The 12,122-nt window shown below is 38.9% G+C and overlaps 1 protein-coding gene across 4 annotated transcripts in view; it reads right to left on the reverse strand.

Moving 5' to 3' along the window:
- GLIS1 (GLIS family zinc finger 1) overlaps positions 1–12,122 on the reverse strand; it is a 222,662-nt gene that overhangs the window by 49,867 nt on the left and 160,673 nt on the right. The gene's annotated exons all lie outside the window — the stretch shown is intronic.

The following is a 12,122-nucleotide window of genomic DNA, read 5'->3' on the forward strand; positions in this document are numbered from 1 at the left end:
GGAGGCGGAAGTCAATGCCTTTTTTTCTTTTTCCCTTACTTTCCCCCACTAATTAATTAATTAATTAATTAATTAATTAATCAATCATTCATTCATTCATTCATTCATTCATTCATTCATTCATTCATTCATTTATTTATTTTTCGTATTTCTATGCTGCCCAACTCTCCGAGGATTCTGGGTGGCTTACAACAAAGACAGTATGAACAATATACAATAAGAGACGTTAAAAAAAAAACCCATACACACAGCTCATGGCCGGATCTCGCAAGATCGCAGTGGCAAGATCAACGGCCCCAAGCCTGCCAGAAAAGCCAGGTTTTCACCATTTTCCGGAAGGCCAGTAGGGTGGGAGTGGTCCGGGCCTCAGGAGGTAGCTGATTCCAGAGAGCCAGGGCAGCCACAGAGAAGGCCCTCCCCCACGGACCCGCCAGCCGACATTGTTTAGCTGACGGGACCCGGAGGAGGCCAACTCTGTGGGATTTTACCGGTCATTGGGAACAATGCGGTAGAAGGCGGTCTCGAAGATAGCCTGGCCCTGAGCCATGTAGGGCTTTAAAGATAATAACAAACACCTTGAATTGTGACTGGAGACCTATGGGAAGCCAGTGCAGCTCACGGAGGATTGGTGTAATGTGGGAGTACCTAGGTGCACCCACGACCGCTCGAGCGGCTGCATTCTGGACCAACTGTAGTCTCCGAAAACTTTTCAGGGGTAGCCCCATGTAGAGCGCATTGCAATAATCCAACCGTGAGGTGACAAGGGCATAAGTTACTGTGAGAAGAGCCTCCCGATCCAGGTAGGGTTGCAATTGGTGTACAAGGTGAACCTGTACAAAGGTCCCCTTAGCCACAGCTGCCAGGTATTGCTCTAATCTCAGCTGTGGGTCAAGGAGGACACCCAAATTGCGAATCCGTTCTGAAGGTGACAACTTCTCCCCCTCCCAGGGCTAAGGATGGACAATCGACATGGTCCTTGGGAGGCAATATACACAGCCATTCGGTCTTGTCTGGGTTAAGTCTGAGCCTGTTAACTCCCATCCAGATTCTCACAGCCTCCAGGCACTGGCACATCACATCCACTGCTTCACTGAAATGATGCGGGGTGGAGATATACAGCTGGGTATCATCGGCATACTGCTGATATCCGACCCCGTATCGTTGGATAATCTCCCCCAGCGGTTTCATGTAGATGTTGAATAGAAGGGGAGAGAGGACCGAGCCCTGAGGCACCCCACAAACAAGGGGCCTAGGGGCCGACTTCTGTCCTCCTATTAACACCGACTGTGACTGACCAGAGAGATAAGAGAAACAACATAACACGGTGCCTCCCACTCCCAACTCCCTTAGTTGGTCTAGTAGGATACTATGGTCGATGGTGTCGAAAGTTACTGAGTGGTCAAGTAGCACCATGATAGAGGAATGGCCCCCATCATGGGCCTGCCAGAGATCATCCATTAGCGCGACCAAAGCAGTTTCTGGGCTGTAGCCAGGTCTGAAGCCAGATTGAAAAAGGTCCAGATAATCCGTTTCATCCAATGTCCGTAGGAGCTGAAGTGCCACCACTTTCTCTACAACCTTCCCCACAAAGGGTAAATTGGAGACTGGACAAAAGTTCTTTAATTTTGCTGGGTCCAAGGAAGGCTTCTTGAGGAGAGGCCTTACGACCGCTTCCTTTAATGGTTGTGAAAAAGACCCCTCCCTTAAGGAAGCATTAACTAAAGTGAGGAGCCAGCCTCGTGTCACCTCCCTGCTGGCCGAAACCAGCCAGGAGGGGCATGGGTCCAACCAACAAGTGGAGGAACTTATCGCACCCACAGCCTTGTCCACTTCCTCAGGAGTCACAGGCTCAAACTCATCCCACACAATACAACTAAGACCTGCCCTGGTCATCTCGGTCGGAATTGCCCAATTAGAGTCCAGATCCATCCAAATCTGAGCGACCTTATCCGACAGAAACTGCACAAATTCCTGAACTCTACCCTGTAAGGGCTCCTCCGCTCCCCCTACATTAAGGAGAGAGCGAGTCACCCTAAACAGTGTGGCTGGGTGAGAATCAGCGGATGCAATAAGTGCGAAAAAATGTGAACATTTTACTGACCGTATCGCCACTAAATAAGTCCTAATAAACTTCCCTTTTTCCTTCCTTAATTTCCCATAAATTTACTTTTATATTCTCTTTGTATGTCATATTATAAATTAATAAAAAAAAACTATATTTAAAAAAAAGGAATATTGCATCCAGTTTTGGTCGCCATGATATAAAAAAGATGTCGAGAATCTAGAAAGAGTGAAGAGAAGAGCAACAAAGATGATTAAGGAACTGGAGGCTAAAACATACGAAGAATGGTTGCATAAATTAAACTATGTCTAGTTTAATGAAATGAAGAACTAGGGGTGACATGATGGCCGTATTCCTATATCTCTCTCTCTTCCTATATCAGACAGACAGACAGGCAGGCAGGCAGGCAGACAAACAAACAAACAAATAATCAAGGAAAGAACCAACCTAGAACTAAGAAGAAACTTCCTGACAGAACAATTAATTAGTGGAACAACTTGCCTCCAGAAATTGTGGGTGCTCCAACACTGGAGGTTTTTAATAAGACGTTGGACAACTATTTGTTTGAAATGGTATAGGGCCGTGATGGCGAACCTATGGCATGCATGCCACAGGTGGCACACATAGCCATATCAGTGGGCACGCCAGCTCAGCTCTGGTGCGCATGCGAGCGCTGGCCAGCTGATTTTCAGGCCTTCTGGGCCCACCAGAAGTAGAGAAACAGGCTGTTTCCTGCATCCAGAGGGCCTGGGGGTGGGGGGTGGGGAAGGCCCGTTTTTCTTTCTCACCTGGCTCCAGAGCCTCTCTGTGCATCTGGGGAAGGCGAAAACAGCCTTTCCCACTCCCTCGGAGGCCCTCCGGAGGCCTGAAACGGCCCATTTCCCAACTCCCAGTGGGAAAGGAAGTGACTTTTTTGCTGTCCCCAGCCTTCAGAGACTCCTAGAGAGTGAGTCACCTCTGACACCAGGGGTGAAATGCTCCCGGTTGTGTCCGGATCGCCCAATCCAGTAGCGATGGTGGTGGGTGGTTCAGAAAACTGGTAGAAAAAAATCCCTGCGCCTCCCCCGCCATGCCAGAGGCTGTTTTTTAACTTTTAAAAGCATTTTTTCTACAACCTCTTCAGCCGAAAAAATGCTTTTAAAAGTTAAAAAAAAAAAGTTGGCCACGCCCACCCAGTCACATCCCCCCCCCAGCCACGCCCACAGAACTGGTAATAACAAATTTTAGATTTCACCCCTGCCTGACACTTGTCCCTTTGAAATGAAGTTGCTGATAAAATGAGGCCACCCACAAATGCACCCTCCTTGCAAGGAAACTGCAATGCAACGATCACCAGTAGATTGGCTGCTCAGAATGACGAGGGAATAGTTACTTATTCAATTCAACATTGGCTCCTTTAAGGACATTGGGTTAGCTTACTTCCTTGTCTTATTTCACTTTTGGAAATTGCTTGTTAACTGATATTCAGATATTAGGAACTTTTGTATATACAGGTTTTACAACATCGGATGAGTTTCCTTCAATCTTTAGCAATAAGAGGTTTTAACTACAAGTTTAAGAACTTAGTTTTTTATGGCATAAACAGCAAAGGGGTAATTAAAACTTTGATTTTGGATGAACTAAGGGTCCAGTTAAGACTTCGTTCTTAAAAGATGTATTTTATGTTTATGTTTTTTAAAAAATAAAAAAAATATTTTTTAAAAAAAATGGGAAACTAGTCTTGTTCTGCATTCTTTAAAAAAATGAGAGGACAAGACATTGAAGCTTGGAAATAAAGATTATAATTAAAGGAGAAATATTCTGTCGTGGAACAGACAACCGGACAGACTGAGACAAGGCGGAGACTTAGTAACCAGCTAACATTTATTGACTAACACTAACATCTAACCAGAACAGCTGTAGAAGGGCAACCAATATTCTGCCAGACAGCTCCTGTTATACGGAGCTGTCAGACGGTTCAACCAATCAGTTGGTGTCTTTTTTCCACACTGTGCCGGCTGGCGTGTAGCCTGAAGACGCTGCAAGAAGAAGCCTTAAATTTGACTTGTTAATAAAGAAGAAAGCAAAATATTTTAATTCTTGAACATACTGAAGGATATTTTTGAACAATGGGACCAAAAGTTAATTTTAAGAATATCTGCCTCTATTCAACTGTGTGAATACAGAATGTGTTTCAGTGATGTTATGGAAGAATAACAAGTTTTACCTGACAAGATTGAGACTGATCTGAAAGTGGATCTAAAAATTACAGCTTACAAGAATGATACGGAATATACAAATTGGACATTTGGACATACAAAAGAAATCAGTTGATGTCTAATAATTAAAAGGAATATACAAATAACAACCATGAGAGTAACTTGGATAATTTTCCTATATCAGATTTACAAAAGAGACTTTAATGTTAAAGCTTTGCAGAATTTTATGAGAAGGGACAAAGAAAAATTGATAAGAAATTAAATTCTAAGACATTATTTGAAGGGACTAAAGATGATTACTGTTAAAAGTAAATTGAAGGAATATAAAGGTGGTTTATTTGATCAATGTTAAAATAGGTATGTAATCTCTGTTAAAACCTTAATAGACTTTTGCTGATCAGAACTGAAGGGATGAGGTTTTTAATGATCTGTTTATAAATAAGAGATGGGATATGGGCAGAAGAGAACATTTGTTGTATTTTAAGAGAAGGTGGTAGGTTATTTAATTGTTGATACTTGTTGAGATAAAGGGGAAGTCATTTCTGTATATATTTCTTTTTCTTTACTAGATTATTTTTTTCCTTCTTTCCTACTTTCTCCTTCTGTTCTACACTTTCAATCTTTTAGTTTGCATTAGTTTTGTATCATTGTAGTTATGATTTTTAATATAATTACTATTTTAAAAAAGGAACATTATTCCTTCTGAGGTAACTGTCAGCGTTGCAACACTGCCATAGAGTGAGCAGAGGACAGCGAAAGATAATTTAATTTAATTTTGAGACAGTACTGCAGTCTGACAGTAACATTTGCCCTGACCTGGTTGGTATTCTAGAAATGACTGAAGACATGGCTCTGTCATCTAGCCTGGGGATCTAGAGATGTAAAGGGACAGTTAAATATTTCTAGGAAAATGAACAGTGTTCTCCCCAGATTGTTTTTAATAGTTTAATCCTTTTTTTGTTTTAATGATTTTTGCCGGGTTTTTGTGGTTGCCTTTGTATTTCTTTTTGCTTTTTAATTCTATAAGCTTAATGTCCTATCTAGAAAGTGTCTCTCTTGGGCAAGACTGAGTCGAAAACTGGATCAGAACAGACGCAAAGTGGGCGTGGCTGCTATTTTTAATCTTGGTCTCTGGGCAGAAAGGAAAGATCCCATTCTTGGACCCTCATGCTGTCGATCAGGAGAAGCAATCTGGGATTAAGGAGAAATTGAGAACAATTAACCAGTGGAACAGCTTGCCTTCAGAAGTTGAAGATGCTTCATCACTGGAGGTTTTTAAGAAAAGACTGGACAACCACCTGTCTGAAATGGTATAAGTCTCCTGATTGAGCAGGGGGTTGGACTAGAAGACCTCCAAGGTCCCTTCCAATTCTGTGGTTCTGTTATTCTGATCTGAAATCCTAAATACAAATGCCAATATTGGAGGTCTTTGTTTTTCCTTCTTTTTGCTTTGACTAGGACTAGGTAAGGTAGATTTATTGTACTGATTCTCCTGATGCTAGTAAGAAAAAAGCAAAGTACTGGGAACTCCACACAGGAATTTCAGACCTATTTAAGACATGATGTAAACGGCCCTCTGCAATTTTTGAGAGACAACAGAAAGATCAAGGGGCTATAAAAGAATATGTCACTATGATGGCTTGCTTGCAAAGTGTGGTGCACAGATGAGAGGAATACTTGTGTCATGCCTATGCTGTAAAAGCCTGATTATGCTTACAAGAATTTACTGTGTGGCCCTCTCCAGAGCACAAAAGGCAACAATTATATCCATTAAGGATGGACTGATATTCCACAGAGATAAATTGTATTAAAACTGAGGAAATAGCTGACCTAAAATTCAGAGTTATATTTGGAGATGAAATTACTGCTTGAAATATGATGCCTTTGCTGAGATTCAATATGCAAGATTAATGTCATTGCATAAACACAGATATATTCAATATATTTTAGAGAGGAATTTTAGAAATAAAATTTCTACTGTTTCTACTGGCTAACAAATGTACAACTGTGCAATTTACTTCAATCCTGCAATAAAAATATGCTTGACAATGTTAACATTTCAAAGCTGATTTAGAAATGACTGATATGAAAGTGTAAAAACACCTGCCTAGAATCCTATCATTTTTACTTTCCTTGTGATTCTGTCTTAATTCCATTTCCTTTGACTCTAGCAAAAAGGGAAGAAGATGAGGAGAAGGGAAAAGAAAAACATATAAATCAACAAAACAGAAGAACAGCTGCACCCGGAAGAGAAATAGGGGGGATACAGTAGGGGACAATACTGGACACAGATATGGCCATAAAAAAGAGGTGCTGCACTTCAGTAACCAAGAAAGACATGTTGAGGTTCTTCTAACCAGTTTCCTTTATTGTTCCTCACCTGTAGTCAGAAATCTTTCCAAACTAAAGCAGAAAACTTACACCATTAAACATACAGCATACTCTTGAGAGTTACTAGGAAGGAGCTGTCTTAACTCTCTTTCTTCTGTACTATCTAAACTTTGCTGTCTTTTGCTCCTCTGGAATGCACTTTGGTCCTGTCAGGGAATCCGGAATACATTCACCACAGAGGTAACTGGACACAGAAGGGGAAAAAAGGGGAGAAGTTCCCCTTAATGTTACAAAAAGGTGATGCAATGATTAAAGTGCAGTATTACAAACTGCCCACAGCCTGATGTGTGATTCTGACCAGCTCAAGGTTGACACCCTTCCATCCTTCCGAGGTTGATAAAATGAGGACCCAGATTGTTGGAGGCAATGTGCAAATAATGCTTCTACGTTGCAAACCACCCAGAGAGTGCTGTAAAGCACTATGAGGCGGTATACAAGGCTAAATGCTATTGCTATTAAATGAAGCAGACAACAATGACTCCAAACCAAAAGACTAATCTTTAAATAACACACAAGAACATTAAAAAAATAAGTCCTGCTGGGCCATTTAAGGCCCATCTTATTCCAGCATTTTAATTCTTATAATGGGTAATCAGAAGGCTTTCGTATAATTACACATAGGAAGCAGAAACTCTTTTATTCCTCTTCTCTGAGTATTTGGAGATATGTTCGTCCCAATTTAAAGGTAAATAGTGAGTATTCTATGCGAACAGACTTGATGCACATGTCCTCCATAAATTCATAAGAATCACTATATTAAAGAGGTAGAAGGAATCTTTTTGAATATTATCTACTCCCTCACTGTGCCATTACTACTGGTATAGGATAATTAGTATTATTTATTTAATCGATTTAAACATCCAAAGGAAAGGAGAATCCCAAGGCAATTTATTATCATGTGAAAAAGTACCAGTAGGTGCACTCCATGTAAAGTTTTTTTTGACATGTGACATACAGTATACATATTTTATCTTCATTCAAAAGTATGTGAAAGATATGTAACTGAACAAAAAAAGTATGAAAAACTGCAATTATTTATTCATAAAAAAAAAAGATTTGCCATTTTTTTCTCTACAAAAAGGGATACACCTATGAGTCTATACTTGGTATTGCCCCTTCAGCAGAAACTACCTCAAATAGGCATTTTTTATAACTGTCTAACAGTCTCTGATATCGGCTGGGAGGTATTTTTTTTCCCCATTCCTCCATCCAGAATCTTTTCAACTATACAACGTTGAAGGAGTTTCTTGTATGCACAACCATGTCAAATCAATCCACAGCATCTTGGTGGAATTTAGATCTGGGCTTGGACTTAGCTATCCCAGAATCCTTCATTCCCTCCCCCCCCCCTTTTTTTGTGTCAGACAATGCTTGAGAGATTGAATGGAATATTTAGGGTTATTGTCATTTTCAGTTGAGCTTCAATCTTCTGACAGATGCTCTTGCATTATCCTTAGGCACCCTCTGGTACATTGAAAATGCGTAATGGATTTTACAATGATGAGCTGTGCAGGCCCTGATGCAGAAAAGTAGCCCTAAACCATAGTGATGATGAACCATTTTTACTATCATACTTTATAATTGATATCTGGTCCTTTTGGTGAACTGCTATTTTTATTTTTCACCAAACATGTCTTCTGGTACTATCCAGAGCATGTTGTTGCAGACTTCTTGCTTTTTGCCTAGGTGTTCATGAACAAATTTGCCCTGATGTTCTTTTTGGACAGCAAAGATTTCCTCCTGGTACATTTCCTATACAGATCTAGTTAGTGCAACTGCTTTCTGATGGTAGACTCATGCACTCTGACATCAATAATGGTTAGAGTAGGTCACATGATGAAACTCTTAAGAGACTTATTTCAGTGTCATGAATTCTGCTCCAGTAGATCACTGACTCATCTATAGTTAAGTGGATCATCTTTATGAAGACAAGAAAAATATTTGCCTTTGGCATTATACATATTCTCCATAAATTCTCAAATACCATAGAAAAGAGCTCTAAGATGACATCCAAGACTTCCATCTGGTAACTCATCTGATTCTAAAAACTTACATGAATAGAGTTTGATGTCTTTATAGCAAACTGGCTGACAATAATAGCCTTCCTATAAAATACACAGATTTGTACATTTCAAAACATATTATGTCCTACCCATATATTGATACACACAACCAGTCAGAGATTGTATTAATAGGAAAATCTAAGCAGCAATGTATAATCACATATAAAATATTTCATTGAAAACAATTTTATGCTTTTGGAATAAAAAAAACATATCAAAAGAGTTACAAGTCTTGATTTCAAATTTGGTGATGCGGCAAGATAAAAGTGCTTTGCAAGCCACAATTGATTCACGGACTGCCAATTGGCAATCTCTAAGCCAAATGATCCATTGTGTTGTTTCCAGCTCTTAGATCTGATGACAACCATTTTGCTGCTGTTTCTTTGGAGTAACTAAATTTTGCAGTATGCAAGCATGATTTTCCCTGACTGCTGAACTTGTTGCTGATTCTGGCACAATTCCACTGAAAACAATGCAGCAACATGCCAGAAGATCAGGGGGAGAAATCCTATAAAATACAGATTTTGCAGGATAACTCTCCTGATGTGGATATTCTAATTCATTAAGAAAAAAGGAGTACAGCTTGTTCTGGATTTTCTGCCTTCAGCACATACAAAAATAACATTTCCCAAATGAACAAAATTTGGAATGCAAATAAAATTGTCTTTTTTAAAGACTGCAGTTCTTTGAATTTATGAACAAAAATATCCCATCTCCAATTTTTAAATTTTAGTTATAGGGGATTTCCCAAAGCCAGTCTGATTGCTTACAAGTATAATATGGGGAAAATAGTGGCATTACTAAATAGTAATTATAGTTGTGCAGTACAGTTTATCTGTAAACATCTTCAATGTACTCAAAACAGGAGTTAATAGATTCCACAATCTTTTTCTCATTTATCTTATATCTTGCCCTCCTTATGTGAAGTGTGAACATCTGTTAGACTGGTGTCATTAATTTGGTCTTTCTTCTTTCTTAAAAAAGGTGATGTCATCATGTAGTCAAATAAGATTGGCTTATAAAGTCATTGCTGAATACAGCTCAAATTTAGGGCAAGGCTTCCTGAATCATATGGCCTTACGGAGCAAACTATTAATCATACTCTAAACACAACAATGACATGATGACTATATGGCTAATAAAATGTGGCTGTTATGAATGATGTCACTGAGGATAAACATTTGAGATTGAAGACAGTGTTCCTAGCATCACACTGTCTTCACTCTGAAGGTATGAACCCATGTCACTTTGAGTAATTTTTTTAAAGTTTAATGACAAAAGCCCACTGATTTTCAGATCAGATCTAATAATAACCATCTCCAACTGCACAGAATGTGTTATTATGGTTGAATCTTATATTTCTTTAAAAGTAACTTTCAAATTATTTTCTTTGAAATTTTTCAGTTGTATTATATAGAATATAAAAACACTTAGAATGAATTATTAAATCATTTCTAAAGAGGAGTAGGAATCTGGATTATTATTATGAATAATATAATTTCTGTTATTTTAGAAAGCTTCTGGCTTTATCACCAGGTCATCTGGTATCAGTTTCTCACTTTCACCTGACTACCTCTCATATTTTACTGAAGTCTGATAATTGGGATAACAATACAGTATTAATTTTTGCACTTGTACAATTCTGCTGCAAATGGATTGTTTTTTGTTAGCTGAGTTAAACACACATTTTACTTAACACATATTTACTTAATTAAGACATGATTGCAAATTTAGAAATCGCAAAACTTCACAAACATATTTAACCCAACGCATTTAATATGCCTGCAAGAATAATAAATGTTATCTATTGGTTTACATATTAAGAATTCTTTTTAGAAACTATTTGACTATTTTACACCATTATTCTGTGAAGGTCATATATTAATTTTTATAGATGCAAAACTGGTTCATATGTCGGCAAATGTGACAACAGAAACATCTATACAAACATTTGTGACTTGGAGAACCCAATTTCATCCTGTGAAAACTTCCAAACCTGTTGCTATCCCGCTTCTATTATCCTTGCATGCCAAAGCTCTTATAACTGAACATTTTAACACATAATTTTGAATTAAATATTTAACAAAACAATTTCTTGCTGAAAACGTAGCAAAAATGACAAATTACATTGTTCTGAATTTTTCAAAAATAATTACGCCATATTATCAGGGCCATGAATTTATATAGCAATTCATAAAGGCATATATAAACATAAATGTCAATACATTGTTAAATGTTGAATTTGTTCCTAAGGATACTTAATTGCAATGGTGTCTAGAACAACTGTCAGTTGTCAGGAAGGGGAGGAAACCAATAAAAAATACAGCATTTGGGGCCATTAGGTGGAGCACATTTTCATTGGAAATGAGTTATGACTGTAAAGGAGGAGGTTTCATAGGGGTACTACTGTAAATAGAGTTAGTGTGCCATTAGAAAGCTCATTAATACACACTTCTGCTTTCAGTAGCAAGATCAGTTAAACAAGCTACCTTTTATTTATAGACTTACAAGGAAAACAGCAGGTCATATTGGCTGTTGACATCTCAGACAGCCTACAGATGGAAAACCTGAATGTTTCATTCCCAAAACATTTAAGGCTATCAATAGGAAATCTTCTGTTTTCTCAAAAGAGTTGAGATTCTTCTGAGCTCTACTCAATATTCCTTCTTCTTCTGAAGTACTTAATTAATAAAAATCTACATTTAATATGCATTTAATATGACTTGGCCAATGTTTACATAAATTCTATTATTTTTAACCATAAAAGAGAATAATGATTCCCCCCCCCCAATGAAAATCAAACATTTCACAGAGCTCCACAAACTGATCCTGTAGCAAAGATGTTTATTAGTCTAAGGTCAACTCTAGAACAAAAATACAGGTCATTTATTTCCGTGTCTTTTCAGATTTTTTTAGGTTCTTGATGATCTGGATATGATGAACCACACAATACATATCCACTATAACATTACAGCCAGGGGTGGGTTCTAAATTTTTTTACTACCGGTTCTGTGGGCGTGGCTTATTTTGTGGGTGTGGCTTGGAGGTCATGTGACTAGGTGGGCGTGGCTAGCTGGTCAGAGTCATTTCTGGAAGGTCCTCGCACTTACGACCAGTCCTCGCACTTACGACCCGATTCATTTGTTTGCTTTTAACACTGATCAGCTGTAGGACGGCCCTTTGAAGCCCCGCGGCAAGAGTTTAAACAGTTTTTTTCCCTCTAGTCATCAGCTGGGACTCAGGAGGCAGCAATAGATTGGGGGTGGGACCAAATAAAAGGTAAGCATAACGTGGGTGGGGGGGATGGGAGGGGAGAACCGGTTCGGTGATGTCATATCGTCACCGCTACCGGCTTGGCCGAACCGGACCGAACTGGGAGGAATCCACCACTGATTACAGCTCCAACTT

This window comes from Pantherophis guttatus, chromosome 3 (genome assembly GCF_059756535.1).
Source record: "Pantherophis guttatus breed Tessera chromosome 3, ASM5975653v1, whole genome shotgun sequence".
NCBI lineage: Eukaryota > Metazoa > Chordata > Lepidosauria > Squamata > Colubridae > Pantherophis > Pantherophis guttatus.